The sequence below is a fragment of the Pogoniulus pusillus genome, chromosome 19 (assembly GCF_015220805.1).
Source record: "Pogoniulus pusillus isolate bPogPus1 chromosome 19, bPogPus1.pri, whole genome shotgun sequence".
Classification (NCBI taxonomy): Eukaryota; Metazoa; Chordata; class Aves; order Piciformes; family Lybiidae; genus Pogoniulus; species Pogoniulus pusillus.
The window spans coordinates 234,259-259,487 of record NC_087282.1 but is presented as its reverse complement, the minus strand read 5'-3'; positions in this window follow the sequence as shown (position 1 = coordinate 259,487).

Genomic DNA, 25,229 nt, shown 5'->3' with positions numbered 1-25,229 from the left:
GGCAACATCCTGACCAGAAACAGCCTAGAAGAGCAGACAAAGGCACTGTTCTTGTTCAGTTCTTCCTGCCTCAAGGGAACCACAAGAACTTCACCCCTCTCTTCTCCTCCATAAAGAAACTGAACAGGAGACTGCACATTGGTGGAGCAGCTAGGCTAAGAAAACAAAGGAACAGCAGAGTTCAGCAGCTTTACTCTCACTAACCAAGAGCACCATCTTTGACAGACAGCACTTCAGAATGAGGGCAGAGCACTTTCACTGGTATCTTTTCATACTACTTCAGTGCAGATGATAGAACTGCAGCCTTCTGTTGCAAACCTTAAGTTTGATTCCTTAATATTAATGCAAACTGCCTTTTGTGTGAGTCTTTTGGTCAGAGTGAAGACGTGATTGTCATGATCTGCATTTTTCAGTAGGCTGTCTTTCTATAGCTTTCAATATTTTTTTGTTGTTGTCTTGTTTTGTATTTTTTGGTCAAGTATATTTGCAAACTGACAGCTTGATTGTCATCAGAAACAGTACAACAGAAACATGGCAGAGCTGGGCCTGAAAGACAGAACAGTCTGGGTTGTAGAACATTGGGAAAGGGGATTTTTATATTTTGGAAGATGAAAACCACTCATAATCAGGTAGAAAAATCAGAAGTCATTTGGCAGCACTTAGAGACTTTGTATATTCCTATTTTTGCACAGAAGGTATACAGGACACGCAGAGGACCCACGCCGTTTACCACGGAAAGTCCAATTTATCGGCTGGTTGTCCACACCACATGGAGAGACTGTGGAGAGAGGGCCCCTTTTGCCTCCTCCTTTGGTTTGAAACTACTACCTGTGACATCACTACAACATGTAATAGACCTTGTACATACAATGTGAGTTTAATCTAACTAATGCAAGACTTTTACTGCATTCTTAAAAGGCAAGTTCTTGAATTTGCATTTTCATATACTAAACATACCTTGAATCTTGCTACCATTTTCCAAGTTTGGTTTCACGTGGTTTGCCTGGCAACATTTCATAAAATCTCTTTAAGAGCACTACTAATGGCATGTTCAAATGTCTGTCAGTATGTGCTGCCATTTAATATTCATGATGAGGACAAAATACCAAAGCTTAGAAAAATAAGGTGCAATCCAACAATGAACTCCAGAACCTGCCATGGCCATGCACACAAATAGAGCTCATACTGAAAAGTCTGAAAAATTAACATGACGGTCTCATCAACTAAAGCTAAGCTCCCACTATTTATGTTTGATTCAGAGAGGAAAATATGCCCAAGACTGCCAGTAGAGAGCCACCTGTCAGCAGAAGCCAAGCATGGTGGCTGGGAATGTAAGTGGCCTCTCATTTTACAAGCACTTACTGTGTACACTGCCCGAACCAGCAGACAAGACTGCAAGTGAGCAAAACAATCACAGCTGACAACAAAGACCTGCCCTTCTCCTAGGTGAATTCCTATGCTCTTCAGCATTTGTGAGCTATATTAGTTCAGTTAGTTACTTACTACGAATTAATGCTCACTCCTGGACCGTTACACGCTCTTATTTCACTGCTCTAGGTAGGACAATTGAAGTAAAACATGTAAGCAGCTTAGGAAATCACTGACTGTTTGGAAAGACACTCACCGTACTTGTAAATCTAAGCAGCCCCTCACAATAGCAGCATGCACAGATTTTTACTTTTGCAGAGTAAATTTTGGTCTCCTCTCATTTTAGAAAAAAAGCTCTGTTTTAACCAGAAAACTCCAAGCTGGCTTCCTGCAATTCACACAGTTCTTTTATTTGCCTGGTTCCTAGACAGAGGAACCCAAACAGTGCTCCACAACATAGCAATAAAGATAAAGCACCACCACAATCTTTCCTGAGACTGGAAAACACAGTCTCATAGTCTCATAGTGCCAGAGAGGCAGAGCCAGGCACGGCTAGCACTGAATAACTGCTCTGGAACCTTCTGAGCGCCCCCACTTTCTGAAACAACCCAGTAACCTGCACACCCTGGGTCCCAACCTTGTGTTTTATATGTTGTTACTTATTATATATTCATGAGAGTTCCAGGGAAAGTTTATGCACATACAAAGTACTTCTGAGAGGTGTTTTACGTCTGCCCGCCTGCAGGCCTTATCTTTTGCACAGGTGGGTGCTACCCTGGTGGCGTTCTCGGAGATCCTAGGGCTGAAAGCAAACAGCCTTCCTCACGCTGCCCTCTTGGTTGCAAAATGTGCTGAGCTGTGAAGCTTATCACTGAGCCCAAACTGCTAGGTTGGTTCTGGCCAGTTTCAGGGTCTCTGTAGTCATTTTTGCTTCCTTATCTTGATGTCTCCGGCTCTCAGGGTCTCTATAAGAGTCTTTGTTTCCTTATCTCAATGCCTCTGGGTGGGCAGATATTTCATTAGTTTTAGGTACACAGATACATAGAGTTCTATGATTGCAAAAGTATTTCTACTTCTAAATCTCATCAGGGTAGTGATAGGACTGGGGGGAAGGGATCCAAGCTAGAGGAGGGCAAATTTAGAATCGATGTTAGGAAGTTCTTTACCATGAGGGTGGTGAGAGACTGGAGCAGGTTGCCCAGGGAGGTGGTGGAAGCCTCATTCCTGGAAGTTTTTCTGGCCAGGCTGGATGTGGGTCTGGGCAACCTAATCTAGTGTGAAATGTCTCTGCCCATGGCAGGCGGGTTGGAACTGGATGATCTTTGAGGTCCCTTCCAGCCCTGACAATTCTGTGATAGCATAAAACAAGACCTGGAATGATCCTGGTGAATGCAGTCAGATCTGTGAAGGTCAATGAATAAACTGAAATGAAATGGAAGTTCCTTGGACTGTGGTGTTCTGGAGCAGCATTCCAGCATTCTGAAACAGCAGTCAACAGAAAGATACTAACTGCTTTGGAGATGTAACTTGATCGATATATTTTACAATCTTCTTCCTACGCTTGACTGCACCAGCAGGAAACCGGATTCAGTCATGCAGAGTGTTCCTTCCAGTACTCTTCCCTGCTAGAAGATAAAAACAATATCTTAAATGCTTGTATTGTTCAATGTAAAAGATCAGTGGAGTGGATTTTCTAGTTAGCTGGAGCTATTATGCTGCTAGAGGGGGAGGAGGCTTTGCCAAGATGAGAATATAATTTGCAATGACTGCAATTTGAGTACACCTGGATGAAGATGCACAAGGAACAAGATGATGAACTGACAAGATTACCACAAAATCCGCAGACAGTAAATAGCTGCTCCCACACATGCACACACTTTTTAAACAATAATGTGTTGGCATAATCCTGAAGGGATTAGCATTGATACATGAAGATGTTCTCCACTCTGTTTTCCTGAGTAGAACAGTTTAGAGCCATTCTGTTCTCGTGAAAGGGGATTTTGGTGTCTCTCCACACACATATAACTAGGCACAGGCATACTTGGGTCCAGACATCATATATGAGTTCTAGTCTGAAACTGTTTATGTCCTGGTCGTCACATTAAAAGCTCAATTTTGCTGCTGAAAGCTGTCAGCTGGATAAACACCTACCTTGCTGCTTTGCAGTTCAGAGGGTGCTGACTCACAGTTAAGTCTGAGAAAGGGAGTAACTAAAGCTACACCTTAAATATAACTTCCTGTAAGGAGAGATGTATCTTTGCTCGTAGCTGTTTTCTTTATCACTTTTCAATAAAAGTGGAGTTAAAAGCTCTTGCGCTTGAAGCTGTCTCTCAAGTACTGAATTCTGACATGATGGTGCATTGCCTTTTGCTAATGTTTGAAATATTTTCTCTGCTGACGTGCTGAAATCTTCTACATTTGTTGCCAAAACCCAGGGTGGGCCCTGCCATTCATGGTGATTTAGAATAATCATAAGGGATGCTTAAGTTGGAAAAAAATAGTAAAACGCAGATAATTGGTGCTTGTATTTGTCAGTGAGTTGGAAGGTGAGGAAAAGAAAGATGCCTCTGATCATCTCCAACTCTTATGTCTATTACCAAGAATAAAGCTTCTTCATTTTATTTTCTCCCAGTTTACAAAAACGTTTTCTGTTTTAAATAGAGCTGAGGAGCTCACTGTCTTTAATATAGGTATGCAGGGAGGAGCTGGAGAAGCAACTCTGAACTATGGAGAGAGACCAGAAGTTGTCTTTATCAGGGGACGGGTGCTGGGTTACTGAAAATGGCCCATTATTGCTACATTATACATTTTCAAGTCTCTTAAATAATAATAATAACAATAATAACAATAAAGTCTGGCCTTCCCTGTTGTAATTGGATACAGTCCTCTTCTAAAATGCCCTGTCCTTAGGTTGGATTACATCAGCATCTACCTTGGACCTTAACAAACATTTTTTAATTAATCACACTGGGTTTTTTGCCCAGTGAACCCCAAGGGTTTATCTAAAACACTGCAGCAGAAACACTTCCATATCCTATCACAAAGCTAATAACCTTGCTAACCACTTTGTTGCTGACAGAACACACTGTACATTTGCAGAATGTGAAGAATTCAGAATTTGAAAGGAAAGGAAGCCAAACCCCTTACCAAGGTGCACAGCAGTTTCTGCAGAAAGCCTCAGCACCTAGGCACATTTAGACAATAGCCTTCCCTCCTCCAGACCCACTCGAATTAAATACAGCAGGAGATAGCACAAAAAAACTTCATTAATTAATTGGCAACCTGCTGACCCTAATTAGGCTATGAAAATTCAGCTCCCTCACACCAGATTTCAAACATTAGTCAGTTTCATTTGTTGGGAAGTTTGCCTTGCGACCCTAACACAATAAAAAAGAGAGAATGAACTTCGTGCTTGCCATGTCTGGAACAAAATGACCTATTACTGGGAGAACTGGTCATGAAACCTAGCCCTTGTACAGAAACGAAGCTGTGCTACAGAAGCTCCTGCTGGCAGATTCCCTTACGAGGAGGATTAAGTGCTCACAACTACGGCCTCCTCCTCGGTGCGCCGGAAAGCCTCCTAGCAGCACCAGCAGAGCGCAGGGCAGTGATCTTGCTTTAACCGTCTGCGGCGGCTGCGTACGCTGCTGCTGTGCAGCCAGCTACCAGCCGAGGCCGGACGGAAAGCACAGCAGCTCCTCTGCCCACTTCTAAATCTCGTCTGAACTCCCGGCGAGACCTCGCTGCATTTCAGCAGTTAGTGGCACTGGAAGAAGGGAGAGCTTTTATTTCAGGTCTCAAGGCCTACTCGCAGCCAGAGCTTCTGCTGTCACCTCAGTGGACACTAACGAATGCCATTTGGTGCACTCTCCCTTCCCAAAACCCCAGCACCTCCTGACACGAGATCACTAAAGCTTGCCTTCTGACTCCCACTGCAAGCAATGCCTGGAGGAAAGAGAAGTGACCCCCAGGCAGTAAATGGCAGGAGTGACAAGAGAAAACCCGAGCTCCAGCTGTAAGGCTGCCACGTACAGCACACGGCGAGGCACTCATGGGCCGCGGGAACTTAGCCCAGCAATAACCACACCCGGGAAGGTTTCTGGCGCGCTGCAGAGCTGACCGCACATGGCCTGGTAAGCAAGCTGCAGGGACTTGGACCAGGCCATTTGGTAGGTGGGCCTCTTTACATTTGACTGCAGTCTACATCATCTGTACCACTTCACTTCATAGGTTATAACAGATCCTCTGGCCAGGGTCTTGACACCTCTGCCTGAGATGATGTTCAGCACCTCACCGGTTGGTACACGTATGCTAATCGCTGCTGCTTAGCACCTGCTTTCTCCTTTCCTGCTGCTCAGTCACAACGCACAACTACCACGGTTCTGCCTTTGCTGGATCTGCAGAGCATTCTGCCACCTCGCCGAGTAAATCTGTCTTTTCAAAGCATAATAAAGAATATCCTGCCCCCACCTCAAGTACAGTAACCACTTCTCCTTGTATTTTTTCTCCACTGGTTTTGTTAATACATTGAAGAAGAGCAAGTCAGGTATGGAGAAGGGGAGGGGACCGAGTTGGCACAGAAGCCTCTCCTCACCAGCTTCCAAACTTGGTCAGCCATGTAAAGAACAGCAAGCGCAAGGCACAAGTTTTTTGTGACAGGACGTTTGCCCGAGATGTGCATAGCGTTGGTCCCCAGTTTAAAATACCAGTGTGTCCTCAAATTAACAGCTAAATATAAACTATGGACACGGGATTTAGCACAGCAGTGCACTGCTGTGCACTGTTACATCTACTACCAGGGCAGTGGCACGTCTGCTTCAGACACTGCTATACTTTAAAACTGGAGCAAAAGAAGAACAACGTCAGCGCTTCAGGCACTGCTGCTTGAGCTTTCAAGGTAACCCAAAGCATAATTTTGATTCATGTTGTAAGCAGATCTAGAGCCAAATTCAGCATTCCCTGCTGAGCCAGACTAGATATCACATGTAGCTGTGGCAGAAAAACATATAAAAGAACAGAAATTTGACCATTTTCATGTGAAGAACAGAATACTTTGCACAGAGCTTTCCAGCTCCTTGACATTGAAAATAACAGCGTCTGACAGTTGTAGGGTTAAGTAGCCACTCATTCAGCACAACATCGTTTATCTGCCAACAGCGTGTGTCTCTTGTTGTTACTTCAAAGAAAAAATTCAATAAAAATTTAAATAAAAACAGATCTGTCAGTATAAAGCTTTAATATTTTACACCATACTCAATCTCTTTCCTTTGTAAAGTGCTTTCATACTTCCTGAACTTGTGCTGCAGTACACAGTTCTCGTTATTTAAAGAGACCACAAATCACCTTTAAACTTCCATGCTTTCCTGAAACACTAGCATTTATTGTTAATATATACCACTCTGAAACTAGCTTCACTAAGTACCGTGGATTACTTCAGAACTCTGTGTAGATTGAGAGAGCTATAAGAATACATATGTTGAGCACTTCAGCTGCTTACATACAAGCAGATTACTGGTTGAAGCATTCATGACTGAGAAGATAACCTTAAAGGCTTCGTTTCTAAGCATAAATCTCCTTCATGTATGGGAGGTATACAGTAGCCTTAGTTCCATCTGCTCTCTCACACAGCACATGTGTCAGCACAGACTGCACGCTGCACGATCAACACACTTGGAAACAAGTGAAAGGGTTCAGCCGTTCAAGACAGGGACCTCTCTCTCTCTGGTTCCGCCCAGTTTTTCCTTACCCAATAAAGCATTTCATGATGCTAACAGTTCAGTACTGCAGCATTCACTGCTTAAGTCAGACTTCTCTTCTAAAGCTGCTAGATTCCAGTTTATGAGAGACAATTAATGTGTCTCTTCTCTAAGTACATGTGGCAAGGTATAGTCTCTCCTTCTTCAACTTTCTTCTGTATATATTTTAATAATAAAATTATTAATTTCTTTAGAAATCTTTCTCACTAATTTCTAATTTAGACCTGGAGTGTAACAACTTTATGAAGAAAAGAAGTGAGCCCCTGGCCTCATGTACCAGATTCAGATTATAACAGCTTCAACAAAAACATTTGCTTTAAATTTTATTGCACACCCTGGAAGCAAAATTAACAACCTGCCAAAGGCAATAACTTCATATGGAGAGAAAAAAATAGTGTTGTAATTATATGCATATAATCAGGTTCACTTTTATTGGCTTTTAAAAGTTTCTTCCAGGCAAAAGACACCCAGTCACAAGCTTATAACCACGCCACAGATTACAGTACTAAAATTTTGTGCAGAAGACTACAATAAAATTGTCATTTCGTATCAGCTTTACAGGGGAAAACATGGGCAGTAAAATGATAACAGGAATAATCTATGCTCTTATCTGAGTATCTTTGTTATTTGCAATGAGAGTTGCTCCACACTATTTACCAAAAGACATTTTTCTAAAATCCATAAGCCTCTGCCAGTCTCTGCTTTATACAGGTGTTAACTATAAAGTTCTATCATAAATTATGAATTAAAAGAGTTTAAGTCGACCCAATAATATTAAATCTCTTTTTTCAGTGATAAAATGCATGCAGCTGAGAGCTTCTCATTACTTATTTAACTTCCACAAACCAACACCTGAATTTGTTTCCTTCTAACTCCATTTCAGTGTTGATCCTTCTTACCCTAGGAGAAAACCCACAGCTGAATCTTCTCACTCCTGCATGCTGCACTGTCCACTCTTATGGATCTACCTGCACCAGCGCTTTCCATTACCAACTGATTACCATCACATAACCACCCAACTGAACATGGTCTTGGCCATGTCACCACTCCACAAGAGCCATCTGAGATTCCCAAATACACTAAATGTGATCCCAGATGCCCATACCACAACACTGCTAACTACTGCTAAAGAGCTTGACTGTTCTTCTGACAACTGGTCATATATCCCTGCCTGAGAGGAAAACCAAAAAGTATGCCTCAAGGTAAGCCACAGTGGAGTGCAATCCCCACAGACAGTAGACATGTGCTCAAATACCAGGCAAAGACATTACTTCTAAAATCACTTCTGAAATACATCCATAGAACATCCTCCAGATCCAAACTGCCAAATGACCCTTTCTATGACATTCAGCAACATGTGTGGGTTCAGCTGAGGGCTCTCTGTGTCTGCACTCTGAGAAAAGGCCACCCACTGAAAAGCAAAAGCAGAAAGGCAAAGCAGATTTAAAAACAAAAGAAATAAATTATTGTAGGTGGTGGTACTTGAGACTTGCTGGTGGAGCTTCAGCAAAGACATCACCAGAACAAGGATAAGATGTCACAGGAATGCCAGAGTGTGTGTTTTGGAGAAGGGGGAAAGAGCATCCTGTATTTTTTAAGAGCCTGCCACCATCCCCCTCCCAGCCTGGCTCAGCTGCAATTCTTGGGGCAGTCTGCAGTTCAGCCTAAGCTGTGAAAGATCTGACACAACGAATACTGAAGGAAAAAAGTGCTGCAGCCCATGGAAGTCAAGGGCTAGCATTCAAGCAGTCAGCACAGCTACACCAGCTTTAAGGATCACTTGTCAGAGCATAACTGGATCAGAATAAAGCAGTGTTTAAAACAGAACAGAGCTTAAACTATTTGAATCCCCTTAGGAAAGTGCACTAATGAGGCAGTCTATCTGTAACATCCAATGGCAAGCAATAGGCACACCGGAGAGCTCTGCTCACTCCCACAAGCCAAAGGACAGGAAAAATCTCCCCCAAAAGCCAGCAGAATTTTTGTAATGAAAGTGAAGAAGAAAGTGAAATGAAGTGGCAGAAACCAAATTCAGTTTTGCAACTTCCAGATGGGATACTAGACCCCCATTCCCTAGGGGCTTATATTAGTAGCTCGTATGTATCCTGCATATGTTAGTGACACAACCTGTTCTGCTCTGTTGAAAAGAAAAACCTTGGCCTTCTGTTGGAGCATGGGTTCACAAAGAGCCAGGAGGCTGCAAAATAATGCACTGGATCAAGCAGCCAAGAAAAACAAGGTCCAGGAATGGAAAGTGCAGATATAGCCAGCTGGAACCCAGACATGGGAGGCACGGGTGAAAGGTGGCTCCTTGGTTTAAGCTAGATTAGCTAGGCGAGAGCTCACCTGCTTGCTCTTTCAGCACAGCACTACTGCTGTTCTGCAATGCTCTAGTTTTCAGAAAGGCATCCATGGAGGAAAACATATCACAGAGTCACAGAACAGTGGGATTGGAAGGGACCTCTAGCCCAACCGCCTGCTAAAGCAGGCTTGCCTAGACCAGGCTGGGACATTCTGGACAGCAAGAGATTCAGAAAGACTGCTTCTCATAAAAGGAACTGCAGAGGGGAACTTCTCCTAAAAGAGATGCATCCTCTGCACATATTTGTATCTCCTCCCAGCCACCTTCCCGATGGCAGGGGAGCCCAGCACCCAACCAGAAGCCATACTGAGTGCATCGTGGGCTGCTCTTCCACTTCTGCAGCAAAACATTTCCTCACTGTGCTTCATTCCTTTCTTTGCAAGTGCCAAACGTGCGGTGATCACCTGTTGATGGAAACTGCAGGCCAGTCCAGCTCACTGCTGTGCCTGGTCAGCTGCACTCAGAGAGCTGTGGTCAATGGCTCAATATTCAATTGCAGACCAGCGACAAATGGTCCCCCGGAGAGGGTGTCCTGGGACCTGTGCTGCTTGACATCTTTGTCAGTGTCTCAGACAGTGGGACTGAGGCACTCTCAGCAAGTCTGTGGATGATGCCAAGCTGTGTGGCCAGGTTGAGACACTGGAGGGAAAGGGTCCATCCAGAGGGGCTTGGAACTGAGAGTTATTTATAGAACAGAATTATAGCAGCTCCAACTGATTCCTTTCATAATGCTGTAAAAGCTCTTTTCTCGTTTTTGGTTTTAAGAGAATAGCACAATAAATGCTTATTTTAGCAAATCAGGAATAAAGCTTATAAAAGTTCTTGGGGAAAAAGATATTTCCCCTTCCTGATTTACATCTGAAATTCATGTCATAGTACATACAGTACACAAAATATTCTTTTATGATCTAAAAATACTACACAAAGTTTGAAATCTTCCTGTGGAACTGTAACTGTGCAATCAATGAAAGCCTAACACTTAATCAATGGCAGCTTCATCAGTGACTAGTTTATCTAAGGGCAGCCGTTCTCAAGCCCTTGATTTAAAAATCTGAAGTTAATTCAAAGCAACATGAGGCAGCCAGAAAAGCACTGTCTGCTACCTAGAAAGTCATACTTTGAAAAGTTACCTGACACACAGAAGAATGCCTGCTGCTACCAATCACCACAAATGTAGCAGAGCATCTGCTATTACACCAGAAGATCAGTGTAATAATAATAAAACCCCACAGTTTTTGTAAGTTCTGGTAAAAGAGCAACTGGTGAAGAAGGTGCCACAGTACTATGAAAGTAAAATTGTGGGAGTACTTGCTTTGATTCAGAGAAAGACAATTCACAGTGGAATTACTTTACTGTAGCAGGCAAAAAGACAGCATTAGGACAGCTTAAATTGTGCTGGTGCTATGCCCACAGCACCCTCTTCACAGGCACACGAAGAGAAGCTTTTATAAACAGGATTACTCTTATCAGTGATGAAAACAGCAAGTCTAAGCTTTTGTATGATTAAAATGTAAGACCTATAAAGGATCTTCAAATGAAACTGATGAGCAGAATTTAATAGTGTTTTCCATTTTCTGCGTTCTGTAACACAAATTTCACTTCACAAAGAAGCATTGGCTCACATTGCTGGTGGGCATGCTTCACAGACCCACCTCAAGAGACATCTGCCTCTCTCCTTGAGTGTGCTAGAGTGAACTCATGCGTCACAGAAATACACCTTGGAAGAAGCATCCTTCTTGAACCCCACCCTCAGCTGACCCACCTGTACCCTAAAAAAATTAATATTGTTGGTATAGAAATGTAAGAAATTCTATTAAATTCAAACTGTTGTCTTCTAACAAGATCAAGAAGGCAACTGATTTACCATCACACCACAGCTGTATATTGCTTTTCCAACTGTCTTAACCCATAGGGTCATCTGGCAGCAACCAGGCTTCACTAGTGGCTATTCCTTCCTTGCACCTCTTTGGGATGCTGCTTAGCTACACACATGTACTGGCCTCCCGGCTTTAAAACCTGGGCAACATTTATTTTGCCAAGGGTAACTTTCCACAAAATCTGCTTCTCTTGCCCTGTGTTTGTTATTTGCTCACTTTGGAACAGATATTTCCTCCCACTTCTTTTACAGCTTGGTGTCATGACTGATTTCTGTCGCCACCTGGAAAACTAGAAAAGGAGAAAACCTTTCCATAAAGCATGCACAGGGGATGATTTCCCAGGAACAAGCAGCCGCTCCTCCCACCCATCACTGGACATGGCCACTCACCATTACTAAGTACTTGTAGCTCCCCACAGCCAGGCAAATCCTGAGGTACCTTCTTTATTGCTTTTTTTTATTGATGAGCTTTGTCATTTTATGGAATGTGGCATAATAAGAGGGCAATTTAGTCACTGATGCGCACAAATGTTACCTTTTTGCAAGGCATCAGCAGCAATAATCTTTCAAATATGCTGACAAACAGCTATAAACCTTCTCCTGCCAGAGGCAAGCTCTAGTGAGTCAAACTCAGCTGTGGTCTTCACACACCGTGCTTGTTAGGGTCTACATTCACCAAATGTAGCAATAATTAAGGTGCCAACAGTTTTGCATGGCCAGAAGAAAGCAGACAATGAACTACCTCTTGAATTCTTGAAACAGTTAATCTGATCTCTTTTCGGTGGCTCTGTGTGCAAACCTTGATGAAGACACAAGGTCCAGATACTATCTGCATGTCTTAATCATCGCAGGAAATGGACAATTAGGTCACAGGATTCAACGAACCTTAGGAAAACCTGGTAAAATCCCAGCTGATAGCAGAACTCCTATGGACTGAAAGGTGTCAGGCACAGCCCCCTGATTTCTCTGGATCAGAACCTCTTTCCCTTAACCTTGGTAAAAGTATCACTTTTAACTTCACCAGAAGCAGAAAGAAATGAAAGTTTGGTCCTCTCTTCAATCTTCACAAGCCAGCTAACTACAAGGCATTACAGCATGCAATTGCATGGAGCAGCAATGTTCATTGAAATGAAGATCCCCCCCCCCCCACCAAGTACTAGAAAACATTTGACACTTGCTAACAGAAATAGAACTGTTTCATAGACCAAGTCATGGAAGTGCTATTTTCACTAGAAACAATCTGAACTAAATCATTCAATCATCACAATTTATATCTACAATTGAAGTGTTGGACAGATTAAAGAAGGGAATTTGCCCACCAAACTTGTTTCTGAACGAGCTGAAGCTGTCAACTATCATTGTCATTCACTGAGAAATAGCATCCAGGGCCAGTAATTCCAGGAGTGAGAGACAAGCATGGGAGACCCTGTAGGTATTGCTACAGCCCAGGTATCTGGCTGGAATCACAAACTACTCAGCAATCACTCTGATCACAATCACAGCTCCTAGCCTTGAGGAAATCTCAGGTCTTTTCATTCCTACAAGGAGAAGGATATACCTATTTCAGAGGGGTGCTGGGCAATTACTTGTGACTTGTAAAGCTTTCAGAGGTAATAAATCTCTCTTTTGCTTAAGTCTTGGATTTTAAAAAGCCTGCCATTTTCATAAATCTACCTCTAAACAGTTCATGGCATTAGAAAAACTAACTTAAATTCTGATTACATGTCCACGCTGAACTAAGAAAGTATAGATGAAATATATCAACATCAAACATTGACCCTCCCTGTGCCTGGGAGAATGTTCTCAGCAGCAGTGATGGTGATGTATTGCAGGATCACTGCAATTAGCACCACTGAAATCTGCTAACCTAGAAAGTACTCCACACCAGGGAGTCTTGTGTATTTATACATATATATCTATATATCTGTATACACACACACACATATAGATTTCAGTTTCACGTTTTAAGTTATATAAACATATGGACAGAAACTTAAACATGCCAAAAGAGGTAAGTTTGAGATAATGTTTTATATTTTAGCCTAGGCTTCATTTTCACCTTTTCTCCTAAAGCAATTAACACAACAGTTGTTTCATCAGCTGGCAACAGAAGTGAGACACTGGTAAACCTAGAGATACTCATCAGATTTCTGACATCTAACTGTGGAGCTAAAAGGAACTGCAGATATTGTGCACAGCCAACAGTAAGATTCAGGACTTGCAGAGTATGATTCCTCTCCCATCCCCCTTTTTCCTCAATGAGTGCAGAGGGGCCCTATGGCAATACAGATTTGGGATCCCTGGACAGCTGGGAGAGTGCTGGGACCTTGTTCTCTCACCCTAGGGTATATTCCAGTCGGTTTACACCTGTGAGGACAGATAGGGCAGATCTAATACAGCCAGTATCAGGAGTAGGAAGCTCTCAGAAGGTGAGCACCAATACACCTATCTAGTACTTAAATTAGCCATCACCTAGGAATCCTGAATGTTCCAGTACAAGCTGTTCCTTTTTGTATTCTTGTGGGGTTTTGCAATTACTACTGTCCTTCAAAAATGCATTGATCTTGTGATTACTTCTTTACTGACTGAAAAATACCATGACAATAATGCCTATCTTATGCCTATCTTTTTTTTTTCAGTGTATTAGGCATCCTCTAATAATCCTGGTCCCTCTATTAGGAGCTACCTATAGAAGGCTACTTCAGCCATCAGTGAATGGCTTGAGAAACAGAAAAGCACTTACTTTGTCCCCTGGGACCAAAAGCTTCAAATCCCTACTTTTAAGTTGCTCTGGGCTCGAGACATGATTCCATTTTCCTAAATGGCAGCACTACACAGTGCTGCAATTCCACTGGGTCATTCCTTATGCAAATTCTCATTAGGAGAGGCTTGGGTAACATTACATTTGCAGCATTCTTCTCCACATTCTGTATTTTGAAATCCAGCTATAAAACTAAAGGAGCTCTCTCATTAACTCACAAACGGCAGCCAGAATACTTGGCTTGGCAGCCACAAAGAGTTTATTGGAATGTTTGCAGACAAAAGTCCTCTCCCTTGACCAGAACAACAAAAGGCATAATACCCATGTCTCTGGTTTGAAGATTTAAACACAATACAGCTGGAGCAGAAAGTTAATGGTAAGTCACTGTTGTCAGACAGCTTCATGCCATATTCTGACCTTTTGAGGATAATGTGGCACCATTATTCATTCAAATTGTGGAGGTCTCAAGAGAGAAAATCACAATGTTTTTCTTAAATGTTATTTCTTGTACACTGCAGCTCTAAGCAAAGCAAAGAAGAGAATGCCTGCAGAGACAGCCATAATAAACGGATTTTAAAAGCTATAAACCCATCAATGGATACACTTTCCACAGACTTTGAGCTAGATACTGAGCAACCTGCAGTTCTCTGGCCCCAGATCTGCAAACCAGTTTCCACTAAATTACCTACTACTAGATTGCATATGGGTCAGCTGTTTGTAAAGCTGTAAATGAAATGTCCTCCAAAGGAAGAGCAACGTGCAAATGTTCCTCCTTGTTGGCAACACCTGGGCTTTGATTTTGCTTACAGCAGAGAACCCATCACGTTCCCGTGCTGCTCTCATTGCCAAAACGAGTAAGCACTGAAGAATGGGCATGAAGGAAGCCAGCAGCTCTCAGAAAGCATGCTTTTCTGCTGAAGTTTCACAGAGGCTGTGACAACTCCTGGAAACTGACAGAAGTTCAGTGCAGTGCTAATGGGTATCTGACAGTACTGTGGCTTCTAAGCACCACAGTGTTGCACTGCACAAAGCAAAGAGAATTCCTGGGAAAAAGGCTTATCCAAGTTTGCATCACTCCCCCTGCCATAGTGATAGTGCCAAGTCCTGGATGCTCTCTAATGCAAGGGCAGCTTTCAGTTTCTTTTCGTTTGCTCTGCTTTGCAGGGGAGTGAAGCCTCACGTCCTAGGTAACCCCGCTGATTGAGCTAATTAGCTGCACATATCAGATTTTCTCTAATGATGAATGTTAGAGTATTTAGAATATGGTCAACAGCCAGAAGGCAGCCAGCTGATCTATCTCCAGTGTGGCCAGTACAGCTCAGGTGCAAGAGCAGTTTCACCTCACAACACCTAAGTGCAGCACGGTGTCAATCTTCAAACCGCAGCGCTGTGCAGGTCGCCTGTCAATACACATCCTACACGGGTAGGCACAGCGTATTTTCACTTCTAAGAGAGAGTTAAATAGGAAAACAGAAGAATCTGCAACATCCCCAAGCACTCCAACATAAAGCCTCTTAAACTGGATCAATATCACAAAAAGGCAGAACCAAAATCTGAAGACAAATAGGTTGTACTCAGCTTAGAAGACACTTGAATTTTGCTTTTTTACTTTTATATGTATTAGTAGTTGGCTAACTAATAAGAATCAAAGTAATTTAAGTTCCGAACAGTAATCATAGTAAGATGCTGGTTTACAGTTTGCAACTTCAGTTACCAATAGAACTAAAGATATTTTGAGACAGACTAAAATAAGACTTCTCTGTTTTCAGCTTCTCCTGTCAGCAAAAGGGAAATGCCTGCTCCTTTACACACTTGATTCATTAAATGCTACGGCACAGCTACTGATTACCCCAACCACGCAAAAGGAAGAACCAGACCTCCAATGACAAAAAGCTGTATTTACACCACGCTCACAGGCAACCAGCTGATTGAGTCACAGGCTGACTGAAGCAGTTCAAGGATCACAGAGGTCCTCCACATATGGTAGTAAAGTCTGGTTCTCTGAACAGATATAGAATAGAATCACAGAATCATACAATCAACCAGGTTAATGCAAATATTGATTATTTTAATACAAAAATGCTTTTCAGGAATAAATCAGTCATTATCTTTTTACCATGGTGAAGACACAGCTCTTCTGTAAAGGTCAGACTAGATGATATCCAGAGGTCCTTTCCAACCCCTACCACTCTGATTCTTTGAGGGGTTGTGGATCTGCCCTGTTTTTCAATTTCCTGCCCTTGCCCAAGCTTACCAGCTAAGATAGGAATATTACATAGTAAGGGGCGCTTCATTATTTAGAGTTTTCTAAGGAGGATTCTGAGGCTAGGGTGGATATTCCAGTTAAATTATGAAAGAAAATAACCAGAGACTAAAGAGGTGTAAAACTGAACGGAAGAATCAGATGCTCTACATCTTTGATAGCTCAGGAAACTCCTCTGAGTGTCTGGCTGTCACTTACCTGGCATACCACATCATACTTAGACAAAACAAGGCAATCTCCATGCGGGTAAAATGTTCACATCAGATGTGAGAGACTGTTTCCAAGTCCATGCTACAAAGCACACTGGCTATTGGAAGCCTTCCAGTGCCTGCTTTTCTGTTTGCCAGGCAGAGAAAAAAAGGATGGATGCTGGGCTGAGGATTTCTTCTAAATTTCCACAGGTTTCATAAGGCAGGGAACTGACGACCTTCTGGCTATTTTCAACCTGCATGTATACACACGCTGCAACAGCATTTCTAAGCCTTATTTCCAGAAACTCCCTGAGAAAAAACATTAATCCTCAAGCCAGTAACTGCACATGGGAAGAATGGCAGAAAGCAGCCTCAGCCTCATTCCCAGGGTACCCCTCCTTCCAGTCAGCCTCTGGCTTTTGATAAGTCCTTAGAAAAGATGACATGTGTATCCTGGCACAACTAGGTCCTAGGGAAAAGTTGACAGATGTTACAGTATAAATCAGTTCTGATGCACATTCTCGTGCCTCCAGAGACATCTTCTGGTCTTCCACAAAAGGTTACTGAACCATATATAATGCAAAAATGCAGATACAATTGCAAGGAATAAATATAAGGTTCTGCTCTACCCCACTTAGACAGTCTAATGCATGAATAATGCTCCATCTGCACGATGGTCAAATGTGACAGAAATTGATTTTTGATGTACCACATGGAGCAGCACAGGCCTTAACAAGCTTAGTGACATAGGGGACCTTGTCAGGAATCTGTACAAAATTCATGATACAAGAGATTTGTATAAGTGAGAATCTGGGACAATGAAGAACGGGGAGTATATTACAGGAAACTTTTGCACCAAGTAATCAAAATTAATCAGATGCTGAAGGCATTCTCAAGTAGAATATAACAAAGTTTAGTCACATTAAATTTATAATAAACATGTGAAACATGCCAAATGTGCAGCTACACATCCTGACCATTAACTTCTCTGCATGCATGAATAAAAGGCAAGCCATGGGAACAAAACAGCCCTCTGCTAGCATGTTTCTATGGACAGATGGTTTTTTGCCTGCAGCCTCAATCTTTCACAGCCTACCTTTGTCAGCATCAGGGTAGTATGTCCTACCTGCATCTCTGATGTTCTGGATTTGCTCTAGGTGTCCTCATATCACTCCTAAAATGGTAGACCACTATGCAATGGCATCTGGCAGTTCTGCAGAGGAAAGAAAGCTTAGAGCAATAATATTCCGCCCTTTCTTTCCTTTTCTAAGAGTAAATGCTCCATGACACTGCAGTGCTGGAGTTAATGTATAGAGAACTCCTCTAGCCTCTTGATTCTCCATCACATTTATGCTTGTATAACTCTGTCACCATTCTGAGCAGCCCTATTAAATGCAGCAACAGGAAGAACTTGTGTTTGAGCTGTATTCAACACAGCTTTACTTCAGTAATTTTTTGCACCTCGAACGAGCCCAATCTGTTCTGCTTGCTCTGCTTGACTTATACCTCTTTCACATCTTGAGGGTTAGCTTAATTCTCATTATTTAGTCTCACCAAAATTCAGCAGAACATGAACAATGTGGTGAAAACACTGGGCAAACCCCAGAACATATCCACAGTCTGTTATTCCTCAAAAAAAACCCCAACAAAACACAACCCAACCAACCAACCAACCAAACAAACAAACACAAACAAACAAGCCCACAAAATAGCAAAAATATTTCTTAAAACGCTTAGTTTTGCAAATGAACCATACATAAACACTACCAATGAGGTTCGACCAAATACTGAGGGTAAATGGTCCCTAACAAACACCTGCATTTCATCTCGCTGAAGTGATTGCAGAACCTTGAAGACTTTTCAGGATGACCTAGCTCTCCAGTCCTTCACTGATCTTTGAAGGAATGTGGATATCAAAACCATTAGCAAAAGAATAAAAAAGTTGTAAGACAAACACTCTGAATTTTGGAAATCCCCCACACCAAAATAGATTCCTTTATTCACTAACAGCTTGGGCTCAACAACAATCTTTGAACAAGCACTTTTTTACCCTTCATCTTGACTTATCATTCTCACCAGTATGTAAATGCCATTGATGGTATTTCCATCCATGTGCATTCATTGCACTCTGTTCAACTCATTTCTGGAATATGAAACACTTAATTTCTTGATCAACTCCTCTGGCTACATCAGGGAAACCACTAACAGCAACCTCCATATCCTGATGAGGCAACAGCATTATCTTCATTTTCTAGGAGGAGAGGAAAGACAGAGAATGATTAAGTTTCCTTTTAAATTAGAATGTCCAATCGGAAATACTTAAGGATCCATTTTAGTAAGTTTTTACATTAGAATCACTGATTTAATTTACTTCAAACTGGAAGTCAGTGTCAAATTCTGAAGCTGCAGCCAAAACCAACAATGACAACAAAAACCCCACAAAACAAAACAGAGAGAGGAAAACAGCATCAATGTTTGTTTCAGTGTTTTACATCACCACTCCCGAACTTACAAACTGGATAAAATTCAATCTCAACATTCTCAACAAGGAGACTGTGCTGTGACATCCTTCCAGCCTGTTGCACTCAGTGTTTCCCACCACACTGCCAGTGCTGCACCCTGTCTGACAACTGGAATACATTGGTATGCATAAAGCCGCTCCACACGTTTGGTTGGTTCCCCCTCGGACATGTCTTTCCCAAGAAGGGCTCAAGACAGTAAGTGTCACAATTCATATTAAATGGATAAAAATCGTTTTAACAATTCTAAACTTGGGGATTTTGCAGTCTTGGTTTCCTTTGACTGTTTGATGTCAATAGCTTCCCCCATGCTTAAACAAACAAAAAGCAAATCTAAAAACTTACCAATAACTTAATCTTGACCTTCTGTCCCTTGAGCCACAGCAACTCCACCAGTTATCCCAGTTATGAGTTTTGAGACTTGGGAACAGGTAACAGAAGAAGGATGAAGAGCTTGGGAAGAGGCTTAGCAGGTGCCAGAATGGAGCTGGGAAAAAGGGAAATGAACCCCCCCCAGGCCAGCAGATTTCATTCCAAGAAGTAGCTGCTTTTCTCTATCTAATTCCATTTTCCTATCCAGATGCACTTCAAAAAGTCTTTTAACATATGAAGAGCTTGAGAACTGTGAGGATGTGGACAGAGTCTGGCTGAACAGGAAGATTAAACAGAAAAATTTCATTTTTTCCCCTCCTTCCCTGTGGGATGGTTGTTCCACAAATCAGTTTTCTAAGCAAACTCACAAAGTATGTCTGAACCAATATGTTCTACTCTGGAAAATATTCAGGCATCACAAATTCATGAGCTAAAGGGTCTGTCAGTCACCAGTTTAGCCCAGTGATTTACTCCTACATGCTGCAATGGCATCAGCTGCCACAGACCACTTTGCTTGGGAAGAAAACAAGAGCACCGTTTTCCAAACCAGGTTTATATTTACACATGGATTCCATAGTGTCTCAAGTTGCTCTAACTCCCTCCCAGATTTTGCTTATGGAACCACAGAATTTAAAGACAAGAAGCTGAAATAAAAGTTAACATAATAAAGGCAGCTAAATGTTTCTTTCTACTGACAGTCAATTCAATTTCCACAGGTAGGAAACAGAAATAATTTCAGCAGTCATTCACCAGGGCTTTTTTTCTGCGTTGTGACATATTTTGGTTTGTGTTCTTTTAAATGCATCACACTCTGAAGTGTTTAGGGATCATATTCCCTGGCATATAACCATTCTTCAGTACACATGTACAGAGAGGGGACTGCAGCAGCTAGAACGGCAGAGGCTAATAACATCAACACAGCATGTGTATGATTTTATGCACAGACACTTGGCATGAGTCAGAGTGTTCTTAGTGGAATGTGGCTATGCTAATATTCCCTCCTGTGAACAGCTCCTTTTCACTGTATAATCAAGACCTGCATGCAGTGATCTGAGATGCCTTTTCACACAGCTGCTTTCAAAAATTAAATTATCTTCATTATTATTAATTCTATGAAAATAAATTGTCTTGGAGTTTAGGGCTAATTACTATCCTTACCATATAGCCCACCAGGGGGAGGTGTAGAATTTTATGCACTAGATTGCAAAAGATACAGGCTACAACCTTGCAAAGTAATCAAATGCCTGCTAATAAGCGTCACAAAAACCTTGAGCTAAAACGTCTCCAGCTGCAGTGACCTCACAACAGCAGACAATGAAGCATGGTTGCCCTTCCACTTAAACTACAATAGGATGGCTTGCACCTCCAGAAAGACTTCAGAAGAAATGGTAACCCTTTCTGCTGTACTTCATCAGATGTCAGCCAGTATAGATGACTGATAGAGAATCCACATGTGAATTTTGGCATGTCTGGTCTTTTATTTCCTTGGTTTGCAAACAAGAAATTTCCACCAAAATACCCTTCAAATAAGTATTAAGAAGCACACATGAAAATCCAGAAGTTTCTGCCCTGATTTCACCTACAGAGGAAGGGTTCAGAGAGACATAAAAACTCACTACCTTGACTCCCATTATCACTTAAGAATGGGCCAGATAAGCTCTTGGATCACACTTAAGACACTTCAGTCTAGTACCAGCTGCCAATTGCTCAACCACAGGCTAAGGCTGAGCTTACTGTCCAAGACAGTATTGTCTTACGTGTCACAACTTGATGGCAGCAATACATGAAACAGGAGCTCTGATACAGCCTCAGATGCTCCTTAGAATGGCTTTTTCAGGGCTCACATATAAAACTGAGTCTCCAGACATGCTGAGAAGTAACCTGAAGAGATCTGCTTGATGAGTCTGAAAACCACACAACTGCTTATGGAGAACTGCAGTGCTAATAACTGTTCGCCTCCTCACAAACTAGTACTTCTTAAAATTACTTTTGTTTTCCAACCTTGAAACTCATGAGAGAAAGAAGCTAGAAACATCTGAAACACAAGCCAAAGCCCACAAAAGCCTAACTCATGCTGTTTTATTCAAAGAGAAGTACCAAAAGGCTGTCTGCACAAGAAGCGGTGAATGTGGAAACTCCTGCTGCTTTTAGTGCTTTTCTGTGAGCTACAGTCAGCAGCACCAAACAATATAATACCACATCTCCTATGTAAAAATAGTTTAATAACTGCTAGGTAAGAGAAGTAAAAGTTAAAAGGAAGAAACTGTTTTCTCTGTTCTCTCCTCCTCTCTCTCCCATTCAACCAGGAATGCGTAAGATGAAGCTATTCAATAAATCTTAAGATTTAAATAATTATAAAGAAAGAAAAAAGACAGCAGGAAAACACTGTTTGGGCACTGATGCAAATTCAAAGCCGAGCCAAATGCTGCACAAATTGCCAGGTGAACATTTTTAAAACTGAAAGCTAAACATCCTTGCAAGCAGATCTCTTGCGCCATATACCCCTGAGAGCTGAGGACTGAAAGCAAAGCACATTGCAGGAGGGGGTTAAAGCTTAACAGATTTATTTAAGATACTGCATATATTGAGCACTTCAGTTTCATGAAAAGCACACCTGCTTTATTTAAAGTGGGTTTAGAGATAGCTAATTAAATAAAGACATTCTCCCAAGTTGAAAAAATAAATGTGAAGTTTGATTGGATATGAAATACCAGGCAAAATAACATCAGCATTGCATCCATCTCAGCCTCATTTGGTTAATTACATTCAGATACTCGGCAGAGTAATTTTAATTAGTAGCACTGGACATATTTTCAACTTGTCTGGAAGCAGGAGATTGCAATAATTTATCCTCCTTTTTTGGAACTCAGAAATATTTCCCTACTTGATTTTAAATGGCCATGCCCATAAATTTTTCCCAGGAATTACTGCCACAGCTTCCTCACGACGAACAGGTGGATTAAATCAGAGGCATAATTAAGCACATCTTGAATATTAATAGTGCCAGTGCCACTGATGCGATGTCCTAGGACACACTGGATCAGTTCTGTTTCAAAGTACTGTTTTATTTAAGTGCTTTGCCAGGTGTTCTAATTATTTCACTTAGATTTGTTTCCACTAGGGGAACAGTTGATGAGAACTGTGAACACCCTGCTTTTGGCAACTGTCAAGGAAATAATTTCATCCCCAAAGATGAGGTAAAATCTCCAAGAACCTTCTTCATTTTCTTTTTTTTTCCCCCCTTAAACAAAAAAAGAGTTACAGCCTTTAAACCCATGAGCTCAGCATACACTTGGCAGATTTGGGATCCTGAGTGCAGCTGTCCTGGTTTGAGGCTAACTAGAATATTTTCATGACAAAAATTAGATTACAGGCTGTGGAAACAATGGTGATGGCTACTGCACTCAGAGGTTTGCTGAGACATAAAAACCAAAGACGCAAACATAGATAAGACTGTCTGTCTGACAGAGGCTGTGGTTCTCTTCTGCTTGGATCTGTGTAACCCAACCAATCATTCTGCTTCTAACTCCCCTTGTCGATCCTTCCAACTCACCTTGCACATAAGGCAGGCTCTGGGATAAGAGAGGGGAGTGGAAAGAAGGTGGAGGGGTGGCTGGGAGCCCCTCTCAGGGATTTCTGGGAGGAGTATTGTGTTCCTGTGTTACCTTTAACTTGTATATAACTGTAATATACTGTAAATATCTGCTTGTATATTGTGCTAAGCTGTGAATATAAAGCTTCATTCCTTAACTTCCAGCCAGTTGAGTCCAGTTGCTGGGGAGGTGGGGTGGTGGTGGAGGTAACTCCCAAACCACTACAGGGTCTTAGACTGAGTGGTTCCTTTACGTGGAGAGTGAGGTAGCAGCTCTTACTGCCAGGATTGTTTTCAAAAGACACACACGACTGGGGCCAACATGTGCTTGGCCTTAGGTTGTGTGAGCATTTGCATAAGCATGTCTGGAGGGCCTGCATAGGAAGATACTCTGGTGATAAAAGATAACGATGTGCACTTGCCTCTGCCCTGTTCACCAAGTACTCCCCTGCATGGACATTATTTTAATCAGCAGTGGTAACTGCTCCATCAGTGTGGTAACCAAGGTGAGTTTGGCCAGCCTGGTAAAAATCCAGACCAAATGACTAGCTAGCACTGTGCTAACTGCGAACTGAAACGTGCCAACACTTTGCTGTGCCAGCACTTTGCTGTGCCAGCCACAAACAAGCCATAGAGAAGTCCTGAAGAGCCAGATGACACAAACATTATCCTGCCCATATCTCTCTTCATAAGGGTAAGTTCTCTGTGGGGAAATGATCTCGCTCAGAATACAAGTTAAATAGTTAAACTGTTGTAAAGAATTCTTCTGAATCTCAGTTTTACATAGAATATACAATAACACATTTAAAATAGGATATACCTTATTCAGAACACTTTTCTTTCTTCTTCTAGACCTTGATGAAAATTTCATAATAAATTGGTCTGAGACCGGTAATATTTATCAAGGAATGAGTTGCTGAAAACATCTTCAAAGCAGATCATGGTATGAAGAGCAGAAGATGTAGCTTATCACCATACTCATTAACAGATGGCATTAGCATGTGTCTCACAAATAACAAGGAAAAAAGGAGATTAAAAATTTTTTTTCAAGGTTTCTAATATTAATTTATGCATCAGAAGAAAAAAAAAAAGAAAAATATATGCAGTAACAAACTCCACCAAAGTGCAACCCTTAAGCAAAAACCAGAAGGTTTTACCTGAATTGTTCTGGATGTTTCAATTGTCCCTTGTTTGCTTCCTTATAATATACAGGGGGAAAAAATCAAGTTATTGAAAGAATCACCTTGGCATGTAACTACAGCCTGTTTAGTATTTGAATCAAAACACAACTGAGAGCACAGGGAAAAAAATACAAGCATTGTATTCAGAAAAATATTACCTACTGTGCCAGAAAGATATGTTCCAATCAGAAATGACAAGAGAATGAATTCCCTGATCCAAGAAACTTTTAGCTGCTTAGACAAAGCAGAATAGTTTTAGTGACAAAGAGGAAGATAATCTAGTGTGCTAGTTACCTGTCCATTCAGAGTCATCAGGTCATTGAAAGTGCCAGGGTATGACAGCTTTAGTTATTTCCAAAGGGACTGCACCTATTTTACTAAATGGACTCTGGGTATCAGTAAAAAAAAAATCGGTTGTTTTTAAAAAGATCAGCACAACCTGTGGGCAAGTTGAAAGTTCCATCAGGATAGAAAAGATGAGCAGTGATTCCTTTGTTTTAAACACATACAGATAAGAACAGGGGTCTTGCCCAAAACACTCTCCATCATGTCCACACATGTATGCTGAAGGACAAAAAAGCAAAGAACCAACACAAACCTGAACTGAACCTACAGAGCATTCCAAAACTGCTGTCTGCAAGCCATGCAGGCAGCTGCCAAATCCTCTGTCAGAACATTTCAAACAGACATTGGTTCTGCTTTTCTCTAGTAACTGATACTAGCATGAAGTACCTCACCACGTGAAACACTCAAGGGATACAGGTTTAGTCGTGGGGTGATGATAGAACGTTTAAAAGATAGCCAGAGTTGCCATAACAAATCAAGAATTAGCTTACTAATGTATCCATCACAAGAACCCAGCAGAAGAAACCCTTCTCTGACCAACAAACTGATGGTGCTGCAGAAATAGCTGACCCAAAGGCTCCCGGCCGAGCAGCCCTGGTGCTGCCGCTGACGAGCAGCGATGTACCTTGTGTTACTGCATTCA